Genomic DNA, 25,625 nt, shown 5'->3' with positions numbered 1-25,625 from the left:
TGAGTTAGAGAGACTTTCTCTCCGGCCACCGTCTCGGATAGCCCCTATGAAGGGCTGACGCCCTCCTCCTCCCCCAGGAGTCTCCTAGTCTCCCCTTTTTGAAACACTAAACAAACCAAACTCCCAAGCTATGGACTCAACCCCTCCCTTTCTCTTAAAACAAAACTCGAAATAAAGAAACTACCTTTAGTGTCTTAGGTATCCAACAACGCCGATGAAGCAGGGTGATTCGACTCCAAACGATGAGGTTTCTTACTTTTATTTTTTATTTTCTTTGTTATCTCATTTTTTGTACTGTTTTTTCTTTCTTCCCCTTTTTTGATTTTCTATTTTTTCTCCCTTTATAGTCGCTCTTCTCGCATGTTGATTTGATGAAGATAGGGCATGATTACCCTACCTCAAGCCTTGAAAGTCCCATATTTTCTTTGGGATTTTATTTTGTACAAATAGATTTTATTATTTGTTTTTTCTAACTGATCTATGATGGATGACTGAAACGGGGACGACGTCAAGCGGCGGTGTCAGTGGCGGCAACAAGTCTGGTGACGCTGACAGAGGGCTAGGGCTGCGGCAGAATAGGGGCTAGGTTTAGAAATCCTAATTTCCTTGGGTAGACACATGTGGACTTGATAATGGGGTTTGGTTTTGATTTGTAATCGGACCTGCAAAATATAATTAATAATAATAATAATAATAATAATAATAATAATAATAAAATGTAAAACGATTCCGACTCGGGTAAAAATGAGTGCCTACGATTTATATTAATTTTTTGAATAGATATTATGGATGCATATGGTTGTAATTAAATGTAATAATGGATAGAGTTGTTGATGGCATTGTAGGTGTCCTATTTGCAGCGAAGGATGTTAAATACCCTGGGAATAGCAAGTGGGTGTGTCGGTTCTATTTCTGGGGTAATTGATAAAGCTTATCCTATGTTCATTTTTAATGTTAAACTCTTCTGCCACCTGAGATCCTTTGTTCCCCATCCCATATTTTTATTCTATTTCTCTTCAGCTCACATCCCCTTTCTGCACGACACGCCTATATTTCTGGGCTTCATTCACCGCCCAAGTTAGAAATTTTCTCAAACCGGTCAAAATTAAAGTATAATTATTATAATATTTTTATTATATTAATTTATAATATTATATTTTTAGAAGAATTAAATCTAAAATTTATCATTGAAGAAGTAGAAATATAATTTACCATGTATTAATATGTACAATTATTTATATTCTTAAAAGGGGTTAATGAATAATCTCCCATTTTATGGGGAGCCATGGATCTATCACTGCCTCGATTTCGCCATGGCTCTCTCCCTTTGTCTTTAATAGACTGTAATATTTATAGCTCATTGCTCATTTACAGAAATATGCACTCATTTTTTTATTCTTAATTTGAACACTAATTAAATGTTTTTTAAAGAACACTAAAATTTTCATGTTATATATATATATAAGGTTATTTGTCAGATGTTGATAATTTATCTCTTTTAATTTGAGTGGAAAGTATTTTTAATGTTTTTGTGAAGAAAGATGATTCTTGAGGAGGGATATGAAGAAGACAAGGTAGAGGTGTAAAGGCTTCGATCCCTTATTCAATCATGATGAAGGATATTCATAGTGGTCATTTAAGTATGTGTTAATCATATGATAATCATGGCTATTTGCATATCTGCAGACTAGGTAGAACTGATAGTTAAACTTTGGATTTCATTCTAGCGCATCACATATGTTTGTTAGAGGTCTTGCCCACGCACTATAGTTGATTAGAAGTATGTATTTTGAGGATGTAGGCTAGTCAGAGATTCTAGTGGATGGAGAGATTTTCGGAGGTCATCTCTGAAGGCACAACAAATTCTCCCTTAGTCGGTGGGAATGTCACAAAGTGACTTGACTCGAGATTTCATGATAGAAGGTGTAATGTCATTTTCGTAGTTTCACTGGATTTTTATGGTTGAGAAAGAATTGATATCATTTATGATTTACTCTTTCTGATTTGGATGGAGAGTCGCGATCGGTAAGATCCTTATTGTGTTTGGCGAAGGCATCTTAACACTTATGCTTGGATAGAAGGTAGTGCCTTAGGTGGGCCGATGGGGGCTATGTTTATATGTTAATGTTGTATAATGGTGTGGATGATTTACTACTACTAAGGGAGCGTATTTTGATTCTTGCTTTAATATGTTATAGAGAGGTCGAGAACGTATTGATGCTAATAGGTAGAGGTGTATTCAGTTTGGTTCGATTTTCAACTAAAATATGAATCGAATCGTACTTTACAGGTTTTTTTAAAATGGAAATTGAATGGGCATAAAAACCATGATTTTCGGTTCAGGTTCGGTCGGTTTGACATTTTTTACAGTTCACTATTTTTCAAACACAACAAAAAAATGTGAAGGTTAAATCTAGTGTAATTATATAAATTTACATTTATAAAATTATTATTAATTTTAATATTTTATTTATTTAAATTTGTCTTATAATAAATTCAAAATTAATGTGTTTATGGATACTTATTTTCTTCATTTTTTTTATTTTGTTCAAACGGTTTCTATATGAAAAAACTAAAATTGAATCGAATTGTAACACCCCAAATTCTGAGCTGGTAGTTTTGAATTTACCCGAGAGGTATGTGGGCCTTATGGATTCTATAATTTAATTCGTTGAGCTTAATTAGGTTGGAATTGGGCCCAATTAACCATAAAAAGGAGATTTTTATTATAGGAAAGATGTGGGATGACCAAAAGTGTAATTATCCTATTTTTAAAAGATGGAGACTTTTTTTATCTCTTTTATCTCCATTCTTTCCTCATTTTCTTGCTTCATTCTCTCATTTCTTCTTCATGTGCCATAACAAGTCTTTAATACTATTTTTTACTACTTTTAAGCTCCATTTTCATTCCTAAACCCACTAACAACATCATTTTAATGGGTTATTACAAGAAAAGTGGGGTTTTGTCATCCAAGTCTTGGTGGAGAGTTATTTTTAACTAAAGGAGCTTTATTTTGGGATTTAAACATCAAGGTAGTGTATTTCTAATCCTTTGGAATGTTAAGGCTTTCATAAATATGATGAATTGCTAAGATTTGAATAGTTGAACAATTTAGGGTTTAAACTTGATTTTATGATTAAATGATGTTTTAGATGTAAATAAGGTTTTTTATGCCACTTTATAACCCCAAGTAACCAGCTAAAGCTTTCGCACATGAATAGGAACCAAACTAAGACCATTGGGATGATTTTCGGGTGATTCCCGAGCTTAAGTAAGATATTTCTATGTTTAAATATTGATACTGTATGAATTGGGATAAAATCTGAGTAATTTTAGCAGGGAGTATCAATACTAAGGGGAGGAGTATCGATATCAATCCTTTAGTATCGATACTGTGGGTTATAATATCGATATCGGATGCTCGATCTCGAGACCGCTGCTCTCCATACTGAAGGACTAGTCTCCATACTAGAGGATCAGTCTCCATATCGAAGGCTTGATATCAATACCTAAAGTGGTTGAGTGACTTCAAGATGTCAAATAGAATCAAGAGTGAGAAGTTTAATATCAGTTGTGATCAAACATCTAGCGTGGGTGCAGGAGGTTAATAAAATGCCTTTGAGAGGCAAAATTACTGAATTACACTTATAGACCTCGTATTAAATATCTAAGAATGAAGGGTCATTGTAGAGGGTGTAATGACAAGTAATATGATGAGATAATCAGATTAAGAAGCAGCAAGGTTGCATATAGGGCTGTAAATGAGACGAGACTGATCGCGAGCTATTAGAGATCAACTCGATCAAGGCTCGATAAATACTGGGATCAAATGGACTTGACTCGAGCTCGACTCGAGTTCTTAACGAGCCGAAATGAGCTACTTGATATTCCACTCAAAAAGCTCGTAAGTAGCTTGAAAATATAATATATTAAGATTTTTTTAGATAAATTATTAATAATATTAATATTTATGTATTGATTTTTTTAAAAATAAAGTAATATTTTCATGTATTTAAGTTTCAGGTTGGAGTTTGAGTTTGAGGCTTTAATCGAGTTAAGTTTTAGATTTTGTTTTATTTCTAGCATTTTTGAGCTGCTCACGAGCTTCAGCTCATGATTTCGAGTTCGAGTCGAGCTTAAAAATTTTAAGCTCGTGAGTTTTCGAGTCGAGTCGAGCTCCATTTCAGAGTTTTTGAGTCGAGTCGAGCTCAATAATACTCGAGCTCAATAATACTCGAGCTCAACTCGACTCATTTACACAACTAATTGCATATAGCAAGAATGTCAACGAATGGTGAATATATAGATGTCTCTTCAATTCGAGGACAAATTGAGGGAAAACGTAAAAAGAGTGATTAGAGTATCGCTACCTAGTATTGAACCTGAGTCAGGTATTGGGCTAGCTAATATCACAGTCAGTGAATAACAAACACAATAATCATCAAAAAACCACGAGCCGCATAGAGACTCCCCTAGAGGTAGAGAATGCCTAAACCATCCTCGAGTAATAAATGATCAAGATAGAGTCGCTTAATAAACCAAAAACAGTAATAGACTAATAAACCTTCTCTTAGTGTTCTAGATGAGAGAACAAGCAACATAACGGTTAGTGAGGGGTTGACTTGAGTTTAGTGTGTCAAGCTATATTAGGGTATAGTCAAACTACCTTAGTTGCCATAGAGGGGCATTGTTAGTGCGCGAGGAACTTTAGTAGATGACTAGGGCACAAGGCCTAAACACTCGTAAGGAGTGGGCTAGCGATGTTAGTGTTGTGTGACCTTTGGGCCTTAGATTTGTATGTACAGCTACATCAATCCAGTACAACATATATCCTTAAAGCTTAGCTTGACGGTGTTGTGAGACCGAGCCAATGCTTTAGTATAGTGAGAATTACTGATTGTTATTGATGCCTAGGTTCCCCCTTAATGATATACCTGATGGCTATGTGAGGACCATGTTATCATTATGCAATTAGTGGGAATTATATCGATGCTGTGTGACATTGGGTTCCATCTGTGAACTAGAATCTGATGACTATATGAGACAAAATATTATTCAGTATCGCATCAAGATAATACGTAGCAATTACAGTCGTTAAAGTTAAAGACTCTTTAGTGGTGTACTCATGGAAAGGCCCTCAGTAGAGGATTAAGGGAAGCGTGAGACCTTTACCTCAGTGATAGAATAGATAAGTCTTAAGTAGGTAGCACTTAATCTATATCATGGATGTACCTACTGCTTAGAACCATGTCTTTAGCATTCTTGCATTTATGAAACTTTTAATATTATTCTAGATTAGCGATTATATTGTTGGGCTTTGTAAGCTCAACCTTCGAATGTTTTATGTTGGCAGGTCAATAGGTGAGCAGTTCGTAGAGCACCGCCGCAGCATGACTTCCAACATCTCCTTTAGAGTATTGTACTGCAGCTTTAGTGGGTATGTGTATTCATGAAACCTTGTGTATTTGAGTTGTAAACCTTCAAGTTGTATTATTTTGATTTTAAATTATGTGTCACGGAGCTCCAGTTTATAAAATATTTTAATAACTATCTTGTATGTTTTTTATACCATTCAGAATGTTTGAAAATAAGAAAATATGTTTTGAAAATTAGGGGTTACTTCGGCGGCATAATGTGACACTTTCTGCTCGTTCGGGTTTAGGGTGTTATAATTAGTGGTATAAGAGTATGGTTGAGTCAGTCTTAGGACCCAATGGTCGGTTTTAGTTAGGTGTTAGTGAATACATGACCCTAGGTACTTAAAGTACATTATATGTCCGGAATCCTGTTGGTTTTTTCTTTCTTAATATTTATTGTAGAAAATTTTGATGGTCGATAGTTTTAAGCGTGGTCTTGAGGATCGGATGGAGTCGAGCCTCTTATCCTGACAGCTTTAGTAAGGAGTTCCTGCCTAGGGTAGATGATTAAGGGTTTTACTAGACACAAATATCACATAGGTGACATTCTTCAGAGGATTGACTTCCATACTCAGGGAGATAGTATACGCCATTCCTAGAGCGCAAACTATTCAGTCACCCACCCAAAACATGTTAGTGTCGATAGAGACCCCAATATAGTGACTGAGGAGTTAAAAGACATCTAAATTTTATGGATACAACGACGATGGCCCAATTTTGGCCAATCAGTGGTTGAGAGAGACAATGATGACATTGAGGCAGCTTCACCTTACCTCAGAGGGTAAGTTTGAGTGTATTATCGTTTTACTCAAGGGTGATGTTATAGACTGGTAGGGGACTATATAGATGGCTCTACATCTAGAGGTGTCTATGTGGGTTCAATACTTGAGTGAGTTCAGAGGTAAGTATATCAGCGAAACACACATAGATGGGTTGAGGATTCAGTTCTCTCGGTTAGTTTAGGGAAATCACTCGGTGTATGAGTATAAGAGATATTTTCTACGGTTAATTCATTATGCTCCAGAGTTAGTTGCAAACGAGTCCTTAAGGTGCAAGAGGTTACTCGAGGGACTTCATATTGGCATCCATGAGTAATTGGTGGTAGATCTGCCTAGGGTATTTTCAAGTTATCTCGTCATGCTAAGGCTTTGGAAAGGGTGTAGAATATGAAGAAGAGTTTACAGAAAGAATAAGACAACTCAAGTATGAGGACTTGTATACCTGTGAACCTACACAATCAGTGGCAGAGAGGGCCAGAGGTTCACACGAGAAGAGGAGAGTGACATCAGCCTTGTCACTCTAGTTCAGTCAGAGGTCAGATGTAAGGTCTCGTATGAGACCACCAGCTTCACCATCTATGGCGAGCTATAGGGGCTCTAATAGAGTTGTGAGGTATTCAGAGTGCGAGAATTATGGTAATAATTATCGAGCAAATTAATTTCAAAATTGAATTTTATTTTCAAAATCGATTTATCTTTAATTTTGAGTTTTGAAATTAATTTCGTATATTTGAAATTCATGGTCTCAAATCCCAAATACAACCTATTATAAGCATCTTGTAACTCATCAAAAGTAAATGAATTAAATTCATTTGGGTTAAAAGATACATCAAATTCTTCTTCGGTGGCCATGAGGCATAGGTTGACTACTTCATCTTCATCATTGGAATCATCTTCATCACTCCAAGATGCAATAGATGCCTTCTTCTTGCTTGACCCCTTTTTCTTTAGAAGAGGACATTCATGATTGACATGCCCCTTTCTTTGACAATTGAAGCAACCAGGGGACTTTTCTTCTTGGTTGATTCATGATTGACTTGAAGCAAATTATGCCCATTGGAAGAATGAGATGATGTTTTTTATTCGATCCTACAATCTAGGAGCTTGGAACTCAATCATGAAGGGTTACTCCACTCCACCCTATGAGATAGATGATTGGGATGATTGGGATGATTGGAGTAATGAAGAGAAGAAAAAGTACCAGCTCAATGTTAAGGCTATGCATATTCTCTTTTGTGCTTAGGCCCAGATGAATATGGAAGAATTTCATCTTGTTTAAGTGCTAAAGAGATTTTGGATAAGCTCCAAGTCACTCATGAAGAAACCGACGAAGTGAGGGAAACAAAGAAAAATCTTCTCAACGGTCTTAGGGGATTTGGAGAAGTAATCCCTAATGAGAAGCATGTGAGGAAGATGATCTACTCTCTTCCAATGTCGTGGCAATCGAAGAAGAAGACCATTATCGAAGCTAGAGAAATAAAGTCTCTCACTCTTGATGAGCTAATTGGTTCCATTCTCACTCATGAGATGATGTTGAAGGAAGAGAAAGAAGGTGAAAAGAAGAAAAACAAGGAGGTAGGCATTGTCTTCAAATCCACCAATGAAAGCTATCAAAATTCAAGTGATGAGGTGGATGAAGACGATGATGAACAAGAAGATGATATGGCCAAGCTCTTGAAGGAACTCAAGAGATTCATGATTTCCAAAGAAGTGAAACATGAATCAACCAAGAAGAAAAGTCCCCGGTTGCTTCAATTGTCAAGGAAAGGGGCATGTCAATCATGAATGTCCTCTTCTAAAGAAAAAGGGGTCAAGCAAGAAGAAGACATCTGTTGCATCTTGGAGTGATGAAGATGATTCCAATGATGAAGATAAAGTAGTCAACCTATGCCTCATGGCCACCAAAGAAGAATCGAGGTATCTTTTAACCCAAATGAATTTAATTCATTTACTTTTGATGAGTTACAAGATGCTTATAATAGGTTGCATTTGGGATTTGAGACCATGAATTTCAAATATACGAAATTAATTTCAAAACTCAAAATTAAAGATAAATCGATTTTGAAAATCAAAATGAAATTTTGAAAAATAATTTAGAGCTTTAAAAAATCAAAATAAATGATTTAGAAAAAAGAAATTTTTGATTTAATAGTTAAGCTTGAAAGCTTAACAAAAGAAAAAGAATTAATTTCTAAAAACGACCTATTGTGTTTAAAAATGAAAAAAATGCTCACATTGTCATTTTCATGGTCATAAGGAACATAGTTGTCCTTTGAAGAAAGGAAAACGTTTTAAAATTAGACAAGTGTGCGTTCCGAAAGGAACAAGGGACATTGAAACTAATGTTCAAGGATCTAAAGAAATTTGGATACCAAAATCTACTTAAATGTCTCTTGTAGGTGTGTGGGAGCAATGGTGATGAAAGTGATGATATTCAAGATGCTCTAGCCACACATGAAAAAGGAATGGGTAACATTTAAGCTTAATGCTTTTAATTTTGGTTATTTGGTTGCTCATTTAGGTTTGTACATGCATGAGTTTTTGGTTTAAATAATTTTGCATTGTTTTTAATCTCATATTTGTTGAAAAATGTTTTATGAAGAACATTTTAAAATTTTAAATTTTTTATAATTTTTATTTCATCATAAGGAATTTTGGTCAAAATTGGTTTTAAATGAAAATGATTTCTAGAATAGGAACAAGTTTTGGAATAGTCACACTTGTATAGCCCATATATTGTTTCTTGATATCTAGAGTAGACTATAATTAATGAATAATTTGTGATATCTCATATCAACTTATTCGAGCATGGCCATGTATTTTTAGTCTCACTCAATCAAGTGGCCTGTGATATATTTCCTATTATGAAGGAATGACAAATCCTATCTTAATCATATACACCCACTACATATATCGAGATATATTCAATAACATTCTTTATAGTGCAACCAATTGCAGAGCATGTTTAACTATATCAAAACATACAACAATATATGTTGGGATAACATTGATCTCAAGTCTGAGGATCATACATATAGTCATTACCATGAGCAATGTTATGACCGTTACATAATAATCCAAGACATATGCTCATGGTGGGTCAATCCAATATATTGTTCTCTAACAATATAATCATGTATAAATTCTGACATCTCTATGTCAATGGCAACTCGTCATCAATCAATAACATGTTAGTCTTAAGCGTATTATTATTGTCCATGCCCATAATAATACTTGACTATAGATCTTTTAATAATAATAATGTTATTATATTATTATCTTTCAGTTTATGTTAAACACATGCATATAACTTAAAATAGTAGTGAAAATGCCTTTATTCAATAACATCGGTAAATAAATGTATTATTACAATCATCATATGATTGGTCTTTGGGCATACTCTAACACTCGATCCATGGGAGCGACCCCAGTAGCTCAGTTTGGCAAAGAGCATACATAGAGAAGTGTTAGTTCTACGCTCAAACAAAAGTGTAGAGAAGTAGATCGACCAGTTCTTGATCCGACTATGTATGATCCAGCTTTTCATATTGTAGTGGGGGTAGAATCAGGACGTCGATGTCGTAGATGAGATGCCATGTATGTTTTCAGCTACATTAATTTTTTCATGTTGTTTCAATAGGCGTAAGTGCATGTATTTTTTTTCGTGTCTAGTGATCTAAGTAGGAGGTGTATTCGTGTATTAAATCTAAGAATGAAGATCCAAATGGCTAGTTAGTATACCTTAGTGAAATAGACCAATGTGACCTTAAATATTTTTTAAAGGTTTAGGGTTAAGCTCAATAGTCGACATGAAGGAAGTTGTTAGCATAAGCGTTACTTGGGTTTTGGATTTCTAATTTCAGAGGTGTGTGAGGGCCTTATGAGAGTAGTTGATTTTTCCTTGTTGAGTTGAAGATTAACTCAAAGAAAATGTTTTGCGGTAGAATCTTTCACCATTGTGTGTTTCCTAGGTGAATATTTATGTGGGTTGTCAGAGTTAGATATAAACTAGAAATATATCTTTGTATCGTCATTAGAGGGTTTATAAAATCGACCTACAGAGAATTAGTAATCTCATATTCTGGCTTAGAGGTAGAGATCTATATGAAAATGTTAAAAATACCAAAATTACCCTTACAAGTATAGTGATCAATTTGTTTCCATAAATATCAGGATATACCTCAGCTAGTGCCAAGGCACTTCAGTAGCTAACTAAGTGCAGATGCCCCAAGTATTCGCGAGGAGTATGCTAGCCAGATGTACATTTCGATGCAGCAGTTTTAGAATTTCACACTAGGTACTGAGTGTACCATAGGTATGTTAGTGAGTTATGAGTTTCAAGGTGTAGTGAACCCTTCGTCGTCACCAGGATGTCTTTTTGCATGAACAGTAGGTAAATCAGCTAAGTGAGCCTAACATCGTCAGTGGAGTCTTCATGTTGATATATGAGCACGAGTTATATCCAACACATAGCAGCATGTAGAGTCGTATAGTACTACAAATGTTAGTGCCTCAGAAAAAAAGAGATCAAGTACGTTAAGCTAAGTTTGACTAACATTAGTCGTCATCAAATAGTTCAGTGGTGGAAAGTAATAGTGTATGCTTAACTTAGAATCTTAGGATCCTTAAATCAAAATACATTGATGAGCGCTCTTCACTTTGTGAGTTGTGCTCTCTAGGAAAGCAAGATATTGCTAGTTTTGCTCTGCAAGTAGTCGATTTCTGAGTAGCGTGTAAGTAGACCCCAAGAAAAATAAGTAACAGTCAGGTAACGTGGATGAGTATTGAATCAGAGTTGCACAGCATAAGCGTAGAGCTTGAATTTAAGAAGTTAAGCATTATATTCCTATATTCATTAGCTGACGTCGAGACCATGTATGACAAGTTTTCGTAGGATCTCAGCGTGTAGTATGTTGAGTTACCTGATTTCAGTGAGCATCAGAGATTTATAGAATTGTGCATTAAGTTCACTCGTTTGAGTAAGTCTAGCTAGTAATGGATTTAGCGATAGTAGTTGAGTTGTGGGTAGAGTTTTCCTTGTGGAACGTTTTATGTATTTGGTGCCAAGATGACTAGATTAAGTTGTATTTCAATCCAATTAATTTCTAGGACGAAATTTCTTTTAAAGAGGAGAGTTGTAACACCTAAAATTTCGGGCTAGTGGTTTTGGGTTTACCCAAGAGATTTATGGGCCTTATGGATTTTATAATTTAAGTTATTGGGCTTAATTGGGTTGGAATTGGGACCAATTAACCATAAAAAGAATATTTTCGATTAGAGGAAAGATGTGGGATAACCAAAAGTGTAATTATCCCATTTTTAAAAGATAGAGACTTTTTATCTTTTTTATCTCCATCTTCTCCCCCATTTTCTTCCTTTCTTTTCTCATTTCTCCTCTAAGTGCCATAGCTAAAGGTGAGAATTTTGTACTTCTTTTAAGCTCCATTTTCATTCCTAAAACCACCAGCAACATCATTTTAATGTTTGAATTAATGTTTGAAAACCTTGGGGTTCTTTGGTTGCAATTAAAGTGGAGGGTTTTGTCATCCAAGTCTTGGTAGAGAGAGTGATTTCTAGCTAAATGAGCTTTATTTCGAGATTCAAACATCAAGTTAGTGTATTTCTAATCCTTTGGAGTGTTAAGACTTTTATAAATATGATAAATTGCTAAAACTTAAGTAGTCGGGCATTTTTGGGTTTAAACTTGATTTCATGATTAAATGATGTTTTAGATGTAGATAAGGTGTTTTTATTCCACTTTCCTAAGTAACCCCAAAAAGCTATAGCACATGATTTGGAACCAAACTAAGATCACTCAAATGATTTTTGGGTGTTTACCGAGCTAAGTAAGACATTTATTGGTTGGAGTATCGATATTGGATGAACAATATCGGTACTTACAAAATCTACTCATTTTTTAGAGTTTTAATGTCAACCCTCCATAAATGATAGAAATTACATAGGCCTTTTACTTTAAAAAAAAAAATCAACTTGGCCTTTAAATTTTTTTTCAGTCAATATGACTCTTAAACTTAGAAAAAGAATTTAATGTGATTCTTTGACCAACGATTTTCGTTGTTGACTGTTACGATGCTGACATGGTGTTGATGTGGTAGTCCACGATGGTTGGTGACGTGGTTGATAATGTGAGAGATAGGCTAAATTGTTTTTTTTTCAATGTAGAATAGAGAAGTATAACTCAAAGAATACTTTTTACTTGCTTTTTACTATCACAGTACATGCCTTTTATAAGAGAACTACAAGTTGCTATCGTTAGCTAACAATTCTAGATAACAAATTTTTACAACAGAATCTAACCACTCTACTGACTTAACCAACTCAGCACGAGCCTAACACCAGCTATACTCAATATTCTTTGTGCTTCTTCAATCCTTCGTTAATTGACTGCACCTGCAACTTCTCTATGAACACATCGAATAAACATTTAGACAACGGCTTTGTTAGTCTATTAGCAACCTGACGGCTACCAGGAACTTAGTTAACTTGTAGCTGCCCACTCTCACCTTCTCCCTAACAAAATGCACATCTAAGTCCATGTGTTTGGAGTGAACGTGATAGACCAGATTTGCACTCATTACAATTGCATTGGTGTTGTCACACCAAACAACGGAAACCTCCTGTTGACCCAAATCCATATCATCAAGAAAAGCACGTTTCCAAGATACTTCAGAAGCCACATAAACTACACTTAGGTACTCAGCTTCCATGGTGGAGCGAGAAACTTCTTAAAATTCCACAGCAGCAGATTTGGACCAAGGAAAACACAATTTTCGAACACAAATCGTATGTCATCCGAGCTACCACCCCAATCAGCGTCAGTAAAGGCTACCACACGTAAATAAGATGAGGCAACAATAAAAACTAAGCCATGATCAAGAGTTCCTGCCAAGTATCGGAGAATATGTCTAACAACAGCAAAGTGAAATTTGCACGGTGCATGTGTAAACTAGGAAACTTTATTGACACTAAATGCGATGTATGGGCGTGTGTAACAGACATACATCAGGGAACCAACGATGTTGCGATATTCACGGGCATCACACAATGATAGCATCACACCTTAGGTGTTGATGAGGGAATAGCATCCTACAATTTAGACTTAACCAATAACTCGATAATAAACTTCTTTTTGCTTAGTACAAACAACCTTAGCATCATTTCACCTCTATTCCAAGGAAATAATTCAACAACTCCTTTAACGAAAATGCCTCATTCAACTATTGCACCACACAATCAATTGCATCACTCGACTCATTTGTAATAATTATGTCATCGGCATATACAAACAAATATGTAAATACTCCTCCACACTCTTGTATAAACAATGAACATCAACCTTAGATTCCCTAAACCCCAGAGCACGTAGACACTCCTTCAACTTGTAGTGCTAATTCCTTGGGGCATGACACAGACCATATAGTGTCTTCTACAACTTGCACATGAGCTTGGTGCCATCAGGAGACTATCGTTCGAACCAGGCAGTTGCTGCATAAAGACATTCTGATCGAGTCCTCTATTGAGGAATGTGTTGTTAACGTCAACCTATTGTAACTCCCAATTTTTTGACATAGCCAGAGCCAAAACAACATACAACGTGGAGAACTTTTCTACCGGACTGAAGGTGTCCCTAAAACCTTGATCGGGCACCTGAGAGAAACCTGTTGCCACCAATCAAACTTTGTGTATAAGAATAGAGCCATCAGGATTTTTTTCAGTTTGAATAACTACTTATAGCCAACCATCGTTCTTCCTGCTGACAATTCAACAAGAGACCAAGTATCATTCCTTTGCGCTGCCTCAAATTCAACATTTATTGTTGTTGTCCAGCTTAGTAACTGTAAAGCTTCTTAAATGTTCGTTGGTTCCTTATCATCACTAATTGCTACAAAAGCCTTAGGCTAGAAAATACCACATTTACTTTTCGTGAGCATTGGGCACTTGTTCACCTGAAACCCCTCATCATTAATTTGCAGTTTAGACACATGAATATCAACTTGCTCAGTTTGCTCAACTATCACAATAGCATCAAGTGCTCCAATACTAACATTAGGCATATGAGGTTGACTATCCATCACCTCGTCATTGCTGGCAACTAGAACCAATGAGTTTAACTCCATACGCTCAGATATCGGGTGTTCACTCGCGTGTTACTATGCAACCAACACACTAGACTCGGACACATTACTATTGCGTTGCCATGCATGAACAGTGTAAAGTCTAAGAACATCTATCACGATTGTAAAAATATCTGACTTATGTGAATATAGACACGAAACTGATCCTCTTGATTCTGACTGCCCCTATCTGCAAAAGGAAAAATATGTTCATCAAACAATACATGTCTAGATACAATAACTCTCCCATCAACTGCAAGACGCTGAAATCCCTTGTGTTGAGGACTGTACCTAAAAACTTACACGGGTGAGACCTATAATCCATCTTATGAGTGTTGAACATACGTAGGTGCTGAAAATACCTACACCCAAATACTCTCATGCCATTATAATCTGGCCGTTTGGAAAACAACTTCTCCAAAGGGGACATCAATCAAATATACACCTGTCACAATAGCATAGGACCAAAAATGAAAGGGTAACGAGGCTTGAGAAAGTAACACCAAGGCTAGTTCAATCACATGCCTATGCTTCCTCTCAACAAGCCTGTTCTACTCAGAGCTATGAGGACAAATAACCCTATGCGTGATTCCTTCCTTCAGCAACACCGGTGACAAACTTCTATACTCAGTTCCCCAGTCGCTTTGCACCACTTTGATAGCCATTCCAAAATGAGTTACTACCATCCTTTGAAACAAACAAACGTCGCAGCAGCCTGTGATTCATCCTTTAAAAGATAGACCTATGCGTGTCAAGAATAAGCATCTACATATGATATGTAATACATATAGCCGTTAGAACTGATATGGGAAGTCCCAATAGGTCTGTATAAACAAGTTGAAACGAATCATCGTACACAATTTGTGAATCAAAGAAAGGAATTAGCTTATGGATTTTACCCATTTGACGAGCAACACAAGTATTATTCATAGAATTTGAAACATTTACATAAATTGATTTGCACACCTTAACAAGTGTATCACAATTTGGGTGGCCTAATCTCTTATGCCACAGCTCATAGGGATTTAAAGAGGCATGCACAGAATTAACCTCAACTTGGATGCCAGGCTTTACATCACTCTTATTAATATCAAACACGTACAAACCATCATTTTCCATGCCTTGAATAATCACATCCCCAAAATCTTCATCTCGAACATCGAACGAGTTGGCATAAAATTGAAAAACACCTTGCTATCCCTAACAAGATTTGACATTGAAATTAAATTTTTCATTATTTTTGCAGGTGAAGCAAGTCATTCAATATCAAAGCACGAGAGACAGAAGAATATGAGACAAAATAGCTCTACCAACCGTATGAACGCCATTAGAAACTCTGTTACCAACAATAAGTTTACTTGGACCCATGTAATCATCCTTGTGTGCAATGTTGACTGCATCAGGTGTCACATGGTGTGTAACACCTGAGTCAACAACCCATTGTTCATTAGCAGCAGAAGCTCGATGACGTGAGATGATCCAGACTTCATCTCAGTCACATATGCACGAGATCGACTAGAACATTATTCACAACCATGATAAATATCAATAAATCCAACATAGTTTACAGTATAATATTCTTCCTTTGCCCGAGACCATCCTTCAAAAGAGGTGAAGTAGATAAAATCCTGAACAAAATGGTGCCAACTTCTGTTCACTTGATGCCCGTTTTTACCGCATAACTAACACTGCAAGTGAATGCGACCTCCACCTCCACCTCTTAATTAAGAATAGGAAGACTGCTTGTACTATTTCTGGTCATGATTCGTGGATGCCTTAGAAGGATTATCGGATATCTCCAACGAGCCACATTAGCACTAATCGACAAACTATCAAACTGTTCATTGAATCCAACCAGTTGAGCTTCAGCATCCACCAGAACATTGCATACTCATTCCAAGGATGGCGGTTCACAAGAGGAAGTGAGAACAGCCATAAACGGATGATATTCTCTTGATAAACCTTTTAGAATACTTATAACATGCTCCATTTGAGACATCGGGTTCCCACAAGATGCTAAAGCATCACAAACTTCCTTGAAGCGAGTCAAGTAAACTCTTATGTTATTGTTGCGGAAGACGGCTATCGGATAGAGCAAAATCGCAACTGATAATTTGAGAAAATAAAAGAGACACAGAATTTACGTGGAAAACCCCTAAATAATATAGGGTAAAAAACCACGGGCAACGGTAGAAGAATTTCACTATGAGAAAATAGGAATTACAACTTCTCTCTATCTACCAAGGAGAAAACAATGATAATTCTCTCTTGATAAAAAGGAGAAAAATAACTCTCAAGAAACTCTCTAAATTCTCTAGTATTGGAAGAAAGCTAGAATGTTTTGGGATGATTTTGAAGCTAAATGAGCTAGGGTATTTATAGTTGAAACTTAAGGACTAATCTTATAAATACCCTAAATTACAATGACTAAAATTAATTATCCCATTACCCAATTTCAACAAAAATTAGGTGCCTAATTTTGACTTTGACAAAGCACCATTTGGTGCCTAATTTGGTGCCTAAATTATTTGACTTTTAACAATCTCCCACTTGAAGATTTGATTGGAATAATCATATCTTCTCACCATTCTTTCTACCTTTTACCTTCATGTTGCTTACGTTTCTGACAGGCAACAGGAGGATCGACACCAGGTAAATTTATCAGCATTGATTGCCTTCGTCATGAAATCTGCTATGTTGTCTTTGGTATGGATCTTCTGCATATCTACCGCTCTTTCTTTTACCTTTTCACGAATGAAATGGTACTGAACTCGTATGTGCTTTGTACTTGAATGAAATGTTGGATTCCTTGCTAGATGCAAGGCGCTTTGACTGTCACAAAACAGAGAGACATACTCTTGATTGTGTCCAAGCTCCTCCAATAGCATCTTCAACCAAATTGCTTCTTTACTGGCTTGTGTAGCTGCTACATATTCTGCCTCTGTTGTGGACGTAGCCACAACTGACTGCAATTTTGAAACCCAGCTTACAGCTCCACCAGCAATTTTAAACACATATCCTGTAGTAGATTTGCTTTTATCCTAATCCCCTGCATAGTCAGAATCTACATAACCATTGATTAGTAAGTTTGATCCTCCGTAACATAATGCAACATTTGAGGTCCCTTTGATGTATCTGAGGATCCTCTTTACAATATTTCAATGCTCTTTGCCTGGATTCGCCATGTACCGACTAACCACTCCCACTGCTTGTGCAATGTTTGGTCTTGTGCATATCATAGCGAACATTAAACTTCCCACTACTGATGCATACGGTACTCGAGACATCTCCATCCTCTCTTCTTCACTGCTAGGACTCATACTGGAGGATAATTTGAAGTTAATAGGAAGAGGGGTAGAAATTGGCTTACAATCTTGCATGTTGAATCGTGACAAGATCTTCTTCAAGTAATTCTTTTGTGAAAGCCAAATCTTCCTATTACTTCTGTCTCGGTGAATTTGCATCCCTAGAATCTTGTTTGCTGATCCCAAGTCCTTCATTTCAAATTCCCTAGCCAGTTGTGCCTTCAATTCTTCAATATAATCTTTATTGGGTCCTACAACCAACATGTCATCCACATACAACAACAATATAACAAAATCGTTATCACCAGACCTCTTAAAATAAGCACAAGGGTCTACATAAGTCTGTTGTATCCAAGGCACATAATGAAGGAATCAAATCTCTTATACCAATACCTCGGCGCCTGCTTTAGACTGTACAGAGATTTGTTCAACCTGCAAACCAAGTTCTTCTTTTTTTTTCTTCAAAACCTTCAGGCTGGAGCATGTAAATCTCTTCTTAATGATTTCCATGAAGAAAAGTTGTTTTAACATCTAGCTGCTCTAGATGTAAGTTCAATGTAGCACACATTGCCAAAACTACTCGAACTGTTATTAGTCGAACCACAGGAGAAAATATTTCATTGAAATCAATACTTTCTTTTTGAGCATATCCTTTGACTACCAGTCTTGCACGATACCTCTCAACTTGATCGTCACTATTTCGCTTGATTTTGAAGACCCATTTGTTACCAATTGGCTTCCTTCCTTGTGGTAGTGGCACAAGGTCCCATGTATTATTTTTATGAAGGGCTTCGATTTCTTCTTGCATCGCCATCATCCACAGTGAAGCATCTGAGCTGTTTATTGCCTCCTGGTATGTTGATGGCTCACCGTCCTCTGTTAAAAGGCAGTATGCAATATTACATTCTATTACATAATCTGAGTGCCAATTGGGACGTCTTCTCACACGATCTGATTGACGAGTTGTTGGAGCTTCAGAACTCTCTGGTTCTTGTTCATCATGTGTTGGTTCTGCTTCAGAAGAATCTCCTTCTTCAAACTTTTTTTCCACATGTATCTGAGTAGTCTCTGACTTTTCAGCACTATCACCGTCTTCTTTTCTTTGTAGTTTATCTTCTACAAAGATAACATCTCTACTAATGATCACTTTGTGGGCAGTGGGATCCCACAAGCGATACCCCTTGACTCCATCACCATACCCCAAGAATTTGCATTTCCTGGATTTTGGATACAGCTTTGAGATTTCTTGGGAGTTGTACATCACGTACACAATACTTCCAAATACATGGAGGTTTGAATAATCAGCTGGTTTACCAATCCACATCTCCATTGGTGTCTTCAGCTCTATTGTAGTTGATGGAGCTTGATTCACCAAATAACAGGTGGTATTGACTACTTCTGCCCAGAATGATTTTTCTAGGCCTGCATCCCTCAACATTGTCTTGTTCTTTCTAACAAGGTTCTGTTCATCTGCTCTGTCACTCCATTTTGTTGAGGAGTGTTCGCCACTGTGAACTGTCTTTTGATGCCTTCTTTCCTGCAAAAGTCATCAAATTCTTCGCTTGTGTATTCTCCTCCATTATCTGTTCTGAAACACTTGATCTTATTTCCAGAATCAAGTTCCACCCACGCTTTGAAGTTTTTGAAAGTGGAAAACACATCTGACTTCTTCTTAATAGGGTACACCCAACATCTCCTAGAGTAGTCATCAATAAATGAGACAAAGTATTTTGCTCCGCCTAGGGATGTTACTGGTGCTTGCCATACGTCAGAGTGTAACAATTCTAAACACTTTTGCCTCTAGAATTTGATGTGTTGAATTTCAACTGGCACTACTCACTTGTTATGCAATGCTCACACAAAGTAAGTGATACATTTGTTAAGCCTGGAATTAGCTTTTGCTCCACAAGGACTTTCATTCCTTGTTCTGACATGTGTCTAAGTTTCTTATCCCATAGCATTGCATAATCTGAACTACATGAGGCAACAGAGGCTTCTGCTTCTAGCAGTGTCTCTCCCTTCAGCATGTACAAGTTTGCAGCTATCTTTTCACCTTTCAGCACCACAAGCGCTCCACGAAACACCTTCATGATTTCTTTTCGTGTTTCAATCTTGCTAGCATTATTATCCAACAATCCGTAGGATAATAAATTTTTCTACAGACCTTTCACGTGCCGCACATCTCGGACAACTTTAATTGTTCCATCATACATCTTCAATTTGATGGTTCCCACGCCAACGATCTCTAAGGCATGGTCATTGCAACTATACACAGATCCTCCTGAGACAGGTTCATAATGATGGAACCATTCTCTTCTTGAGGTCATGTGATATATTGCTCCCGAATCAATGAGCCATATATCTGCAAATCGTTTTCTTCCTTCCACGGTGGTTGACGCTTCACAGCATAGAGCATCTCTATCATCTGAAGTGTTTGCGGTATTGCCTTGTGGATTGGAGTTTTTATTTAGACTCCAACAATCCTTCTTCAAGTGACCCTTCTTTCCACAGTTGTAACACTTTAAATTCTTCTTGCTTCTCGACTTCGATCTACCATGTTTGTGACTACTGTTTTGGCCACGTTATGTTAATCTCTCTCTCATCGTTGTCATCGTTGTCAACGCTTCTGCTTGTTGCAGATTTATTTGTCTGTCTTCCTTGTTCTTGCGCCGATTTTCTTCTTGTAGAACAGCAGCTGCAACGTCATCGAAGACTAGATTCGTGACATTACTATTTGTCAAGTTGATGATGAGTTGATCATACGAATCCGGTAGACTTTGAAGTAGAAGTTCAACACGTTCTTGTTCTTCTATTTTACAGCTTAAGGATGTAAGCTGAGAAAATAAAGTGTTCAGTGTATTTAAGTGCTCCGTCACTGAAGTAGATTCTGACATCCGGAGAGTGTACAATTTCCTCTTAAGGAAAATTTTATTGTGCAACGATTTGGCCTTGTACAATTTGGTGAGATGATCCCATATCTCCTTAGCTGTCTTTTTCTCCTCGATGCTTGACAATACTTTATCTGCTAATGCTAGATGAAAGTTTACCATAGCATTCCCGTCCATCTCGTTCCATTTGCTGTCATCTGTGAAATCCACCGGCCTTTCATTGATAGCCGCTAGACACCCGTCTTTTCTCAGGATGGCCTTCATCTTCAATTTCCACAATGAGAAATTTGTCCCATTGAATTTTTTAATATCAAATTTCGTTGCCATAGCTTCTATTACGGATAGCTCCCACTATTTCACTATCGTGAATAGTTCTCTAAAACCTCAAAGAATGGGTAATACCTTCTTATTTTCTTATATTAGAGGATCCACCTTTTGGTGGCAACCACAAAGACAATAAGCAGATATTACACACTCAAATCTGGGATTGTAACTTTTAGTGCAAACTTATTATAGCTGTCGTAAATTTGTTTGCAAAGAATTACAAAACCATACTCCACACCACGATAGTAATCTCTACTCCAACGAATTGAGAAAGAAGATGAGAACTTATCGTTACAGCAACCAATAAGCAAGAGTCTTATCTTGCGCCACAAATTCTTCGTACTCTCCATTCATTTTTGTAGTACCATTGCTATCTTCAATCGTTTCCGGTTACGGTTTCATCTTTCCGGTGAGAAGACGTTCGAGGCGGTAACTCCGTACAGTGAGAAACACTTGTTGCTTCTATAGGAAGAAATGCGTTTCATCAAAACAAAATTCACCTTCTTGTTAGTGGATGCTTTAACACTTCTTGAAGAGAATTCCACTGGAAGATCACCATAATCAGCACTGTGTTGGCCCAACGAACTATGCATCTTCGAGGAAAAGAGCAAACCCTACAGCTCTCCAGAACCTTCGGTGAACGATACCATGTAGAAAAGTAGAGAAATATAGCTCAAAGAGTACTTTTTACTGTCATAGTACATGTATTTTATAAAAGAAGTACAAGCTGCTATAGTCAACCAACAAATCTAGCTAACAACTCTAGATAACAAACTTTTATCAACAGGAGCAACTAAAAGAAAATATATTTGAAAAGAACTACGGGTAATAGGAGAAAAAGTCTCATGGCATAAATTGATATAATTTTCTCTTAACATTCATAAACACATCATGATTATATAGACGACACTTCTGAATAGTCTTCCAATTAAGGAGAAGCTTCTTAGAATGAGAATAATTACCGATGACACATGTATAATCTGTAATGAAATTACGGAGATTAAGGACCACCTGTTCAGTGAACGCTCTTTGACAATCGCTTTATGAAGGCCATCCTGAATCTCCAACTTGACCACCAATCTTTGTAATCGTTAGGATGTTGATCACCAATCTCCATTGTAAGTAGATTGTCCTTATCCCATTAATGGGATTTTTGTTGTAGCATAAAACTGCATTAGGTAATAAAATTAAAATTATCCAAAAATATATATATATATATATATGTTAAATCTTTTAGTCCTTTGATTTTTATTTTCAGCCCTTCTTAAAACTTGATTTTTTTCACTTAAGCATTTTGTTTTCATTATTGTTGGTATTAGTGTCATTATTTTAGAACACAAAATAATGTTAGGAAGTATGATAGAGCGTATATATTTTAGAATTGGTTTAAAATTTTGATATATCTAAAGAAAATTTTGGTATTAGTTTTTTATAATATTAAAAAAGATATTTATGAATTAATAAACTTGTGATTAAAATAATTTAAAAATAATTTAAATTTGATTGGATGAGAATTATTTGTAATGTAATATACATAATTATTGAGAACTTATTTTATCGATACTAGTGTGAAGATTTCATTCTTATTTTTAAATGATGTATTATTTATTCTCGTATATTTGATATTTTTTAACTTTTTACTCATGCTTAATTTTTCTTAATTTTATAGTAAATATTAATTAATTTTAATATTTTTATTTTGATATTTTTATTTAATAAATAATACTAATAATTAATGGTATTTAATATTTAACTTAATATCTTTATATTTTAAATTTAAAATATTTTTAAATCAAATAAGCCATTGAACTTTTTAAAAAATAAATTTGGCCCTCGAACTTAAAAAATAATTTAGCCCATTTGTCACTTTATCAATCACGTCACCAGCCACTGTGAATCACTCAATATCGTAATGGTCAATGACATAAATTATTGGTCAAAAAATTATATTAAGTTTTTTTTTTAAGTTTGAAGTTCACATGAAAATTTTTAAAAGTCAAATTTGTTTTTTAGAAAAGTACATAAGCCGCAGGTACTCATTTAACACTTTCAAAAAGATTTTAAAAGTTACTTTAATGTATAAAAATAACATTTTGGTAACCTATATTAATAAATTGTTCAAAGAGGGTTTCTCTTAATTATCTACAAAAACTGCAGACACAATGTTAAGATTTGTTCTTAACTATGCTTAAATTCTTATTTTGGTTCATATTTTTCTAAAACTAATTTATTCTTTAATATTTTAATTTTGTTAAAATGATTATTTTCCGGTGAAAATGATTACACTAATATTTTATTCTTTAATATTTTAATTTTGGTTCGTATTTTCTTAATATTTATTATTGATGTGACATGTATTTTAAAATTTATATTTACTTAAATTAGTTATATTTTTATTTAACAACTGTGTACAATATCTTTTGTCTGATCATTCGTATTGATTGAATAGGAGGTGTTATATGAAAGTTTAAGATAGATTAGGTATTCAATTTGTAATAAGGAATTCGTATTATGGCTATAACTTGATATAAAATATGATAACGTATAATCAATGAATGCATTAATAAATTGTTTGGTTATGTATTTGTTACGTTTAATTTGATATAATTTAGTTTTGATTGTTTTTATGAGACCTAATTTAAGAATGAGTCACAAAAGAACATAATATTTAATGTTTAGGTTATATGTTTATGTTGACATAATCTAATTTCGATAACTTATTATGATATCTTATCGGTTTTATAAGTAGAGGATGTCATACTTTTGATATTTTTTCTTTGACAACTTAAACTCTTAATTTTTATTATTTTTTTCCGAATATGTTTTTTAAATGATATGATATGATATGACAATCATTGTTTTTGTTGATATAGTATGACAACGTTAAGTGTGCAATTGAAAAAATAAATAAATAATGAGAATTCTTTTTCCAATTATGTCTTTTATTAATCTTACTCTATGCTCTTTTTTTAAAAAAAATGTGTGAGTTTATTTTGCATTATTATTTATATGAAATAATATTATTTGAATGATTATGAAATATGAAAATATAATTAAAATAAAAATCAAACTAAAAGAAGTACGAAATTATAAATAAGAAAATTAGAAATCGTAGTCGAATATTCTTTTAATTTTATTTTTACTGATAACAAACATTTTATTTATTTTCAAATATTATTGAACATATATTGATTAGCATGTAACCGATAAATAAGAGTTCAGAAGTAATAAATATTGGATTTTTTTTTTGGATAAGTAATAAATATTGGATTTCATTTCCCTCAAGATGTGGATGAAAAAGACTTTTAGAGTGTAATTAAAAGAAATGACAAACGATGAGAGTTTTTTTAATGTCATATAAAAATAGAGGGACTAAATTCAAAATTTTACTCTGAATATATAACTGGACCCCAAATATATGCATTAAAGAAATTAAACAAAAATCTCTGATGGGAGGATGGAGAGTCTAGGATGGGCATGGGTCGGGTGGGATCGGATTTTTTGTCATTCGACTCAATTCGAGAACAATGACTCCTTCACCTAATATCTGACTCGACCATCATAATATATACTCTCCACCCGATCCGAACCTGACCCGACTTTTTGAAATAAAATCTGAATCCACCCGACCCGACCCGAAATAATAATAAAAATATTATTTTTATTCAATAAAAACTGTGAATTAATTAAAAAAATAATATATAGAGGGGTATTATTGTAATTATTTTTAAATATATAAGGTGAAATTATATTTTTTTCCCGGGCCGGGTCGGGTCGAGTCGAGTATTTTTAACTCTAAATCCGAATTTGAAATTACTCGAATATCACCATTAAAAAAATCGAACCGACCCGATCCCGAATTGTTTTTTAAAAAAAACCCACCCGATCATATCGGTTCGAGTCTTATGCCCATCTCTAACGGAGACAGTGCTAATAAGAGGTGCTATGAAGGTCAAAACAATAATTGTCTATGTTTCTATTATAGTTAGAATTAGCGGTTAAATTTGAAAGGTGGGTGCCGTTCCCAGTCAGAAAGAGAAACGAAGGGGAAGAAAGAACAACGGCCGTTGCAATTTCGCGTTGGCCTTGGCTTTGGCCTTGCCATTGCCACTGCCATTGTCGATTTCTTCTTCTACTCCGTTTCTCTTCCCCCAAAACACACGGTTGCTCCAAAGAGAGAGACAGAAGGTTTTATTTTTTTAGTTGAGTTAACAATTTGTTTCTTTCTCTGTTTTTTTTCTTCTTCTCAGATTTCGCAGAATTTGATTCATCCATTTTTAGCTGTTTTCAGAACGTTTTTTTTATCACATTTGATAACCACAATTGTGTTCTTCTGTTTCAAAGAGAATTTAAAGTTTAGCAAACTCTCATTCCTTCTTCCCATTTTGCATCCTCTTTTTTAGTGAAAACTGTTGATTGATTTGAATTGAGAGCTGAGGCGTTTTCGTTGTAATTTCCCCCTTCAATTTCTTATGCTGGAATAGGAGCTCCAAGGTTAGAGGTTTGTTTAAATTGCATTAATTCCCTTTTTTTTGTTCTTTTTTTTAATTGCTTCTCATTCACCGTTAACATAGATGTTAATTTCTACGTGTTGATTTGGAAGGATCAATGGGGACATACTGAAATTTGTCCCGAGAGATGGAACTGCAGAGAAAAGGCTTCGAAGCGGAGGGAACGACATGATCTCTGGTTCTAATTAAAGGAAATTTTAGGGACGTCCAGCTAGTAGGAATGCTTTCCTCTTGAAACCAAGCAAACTTTGTTGATTTCTTTGTG

At 35.3% G+C, this 25,625-nt stretch overlaps 1 long non-coding RNA gene across 1 annotated transcript; it reads right to left on the bottom strand.

Annotated features, from left to right (window-relative positions):
- LOC120113537 lies at nucleotides 1–25,179 on the bottom strand. Its single transcript, XR_005515318.1, has 3 exons — nucleotides 25,033–25,179; nucleotides 3,000–3,007; nucleotides 1–13 (listed from the first exon to the last, which is right to left on the bottom strand). It is a non-coding gene; the product is annotated as an uncharacterized LOC120113537 (long non-coding RNA).
- Nucleotides 25,180–25,625: the final 446 nt, after the last annotated feature.

The sequence above is a fragment of the Hibiscus syriacus genome, unplaced genomic scaffold (genome assembly GCF_006381635.1).
Source record: "Hibiscus syriacus cultivar Baekdansim isolate YM2019G1 unplaced genomic scaffold, ASM638163v2 tig00110209_pilon, whole genome shotgun sequence".
Classification (NCBI taxonomy): Eukaryota; Viridiplantae; Streptophyta; class Magnoliopsida; order Malvales; family Malvaceae; genus Hibiscus; species Hibiscus syriacus.
This window is presented reverse-complemented; position numbering and strand designations above follow the sequence as displayed.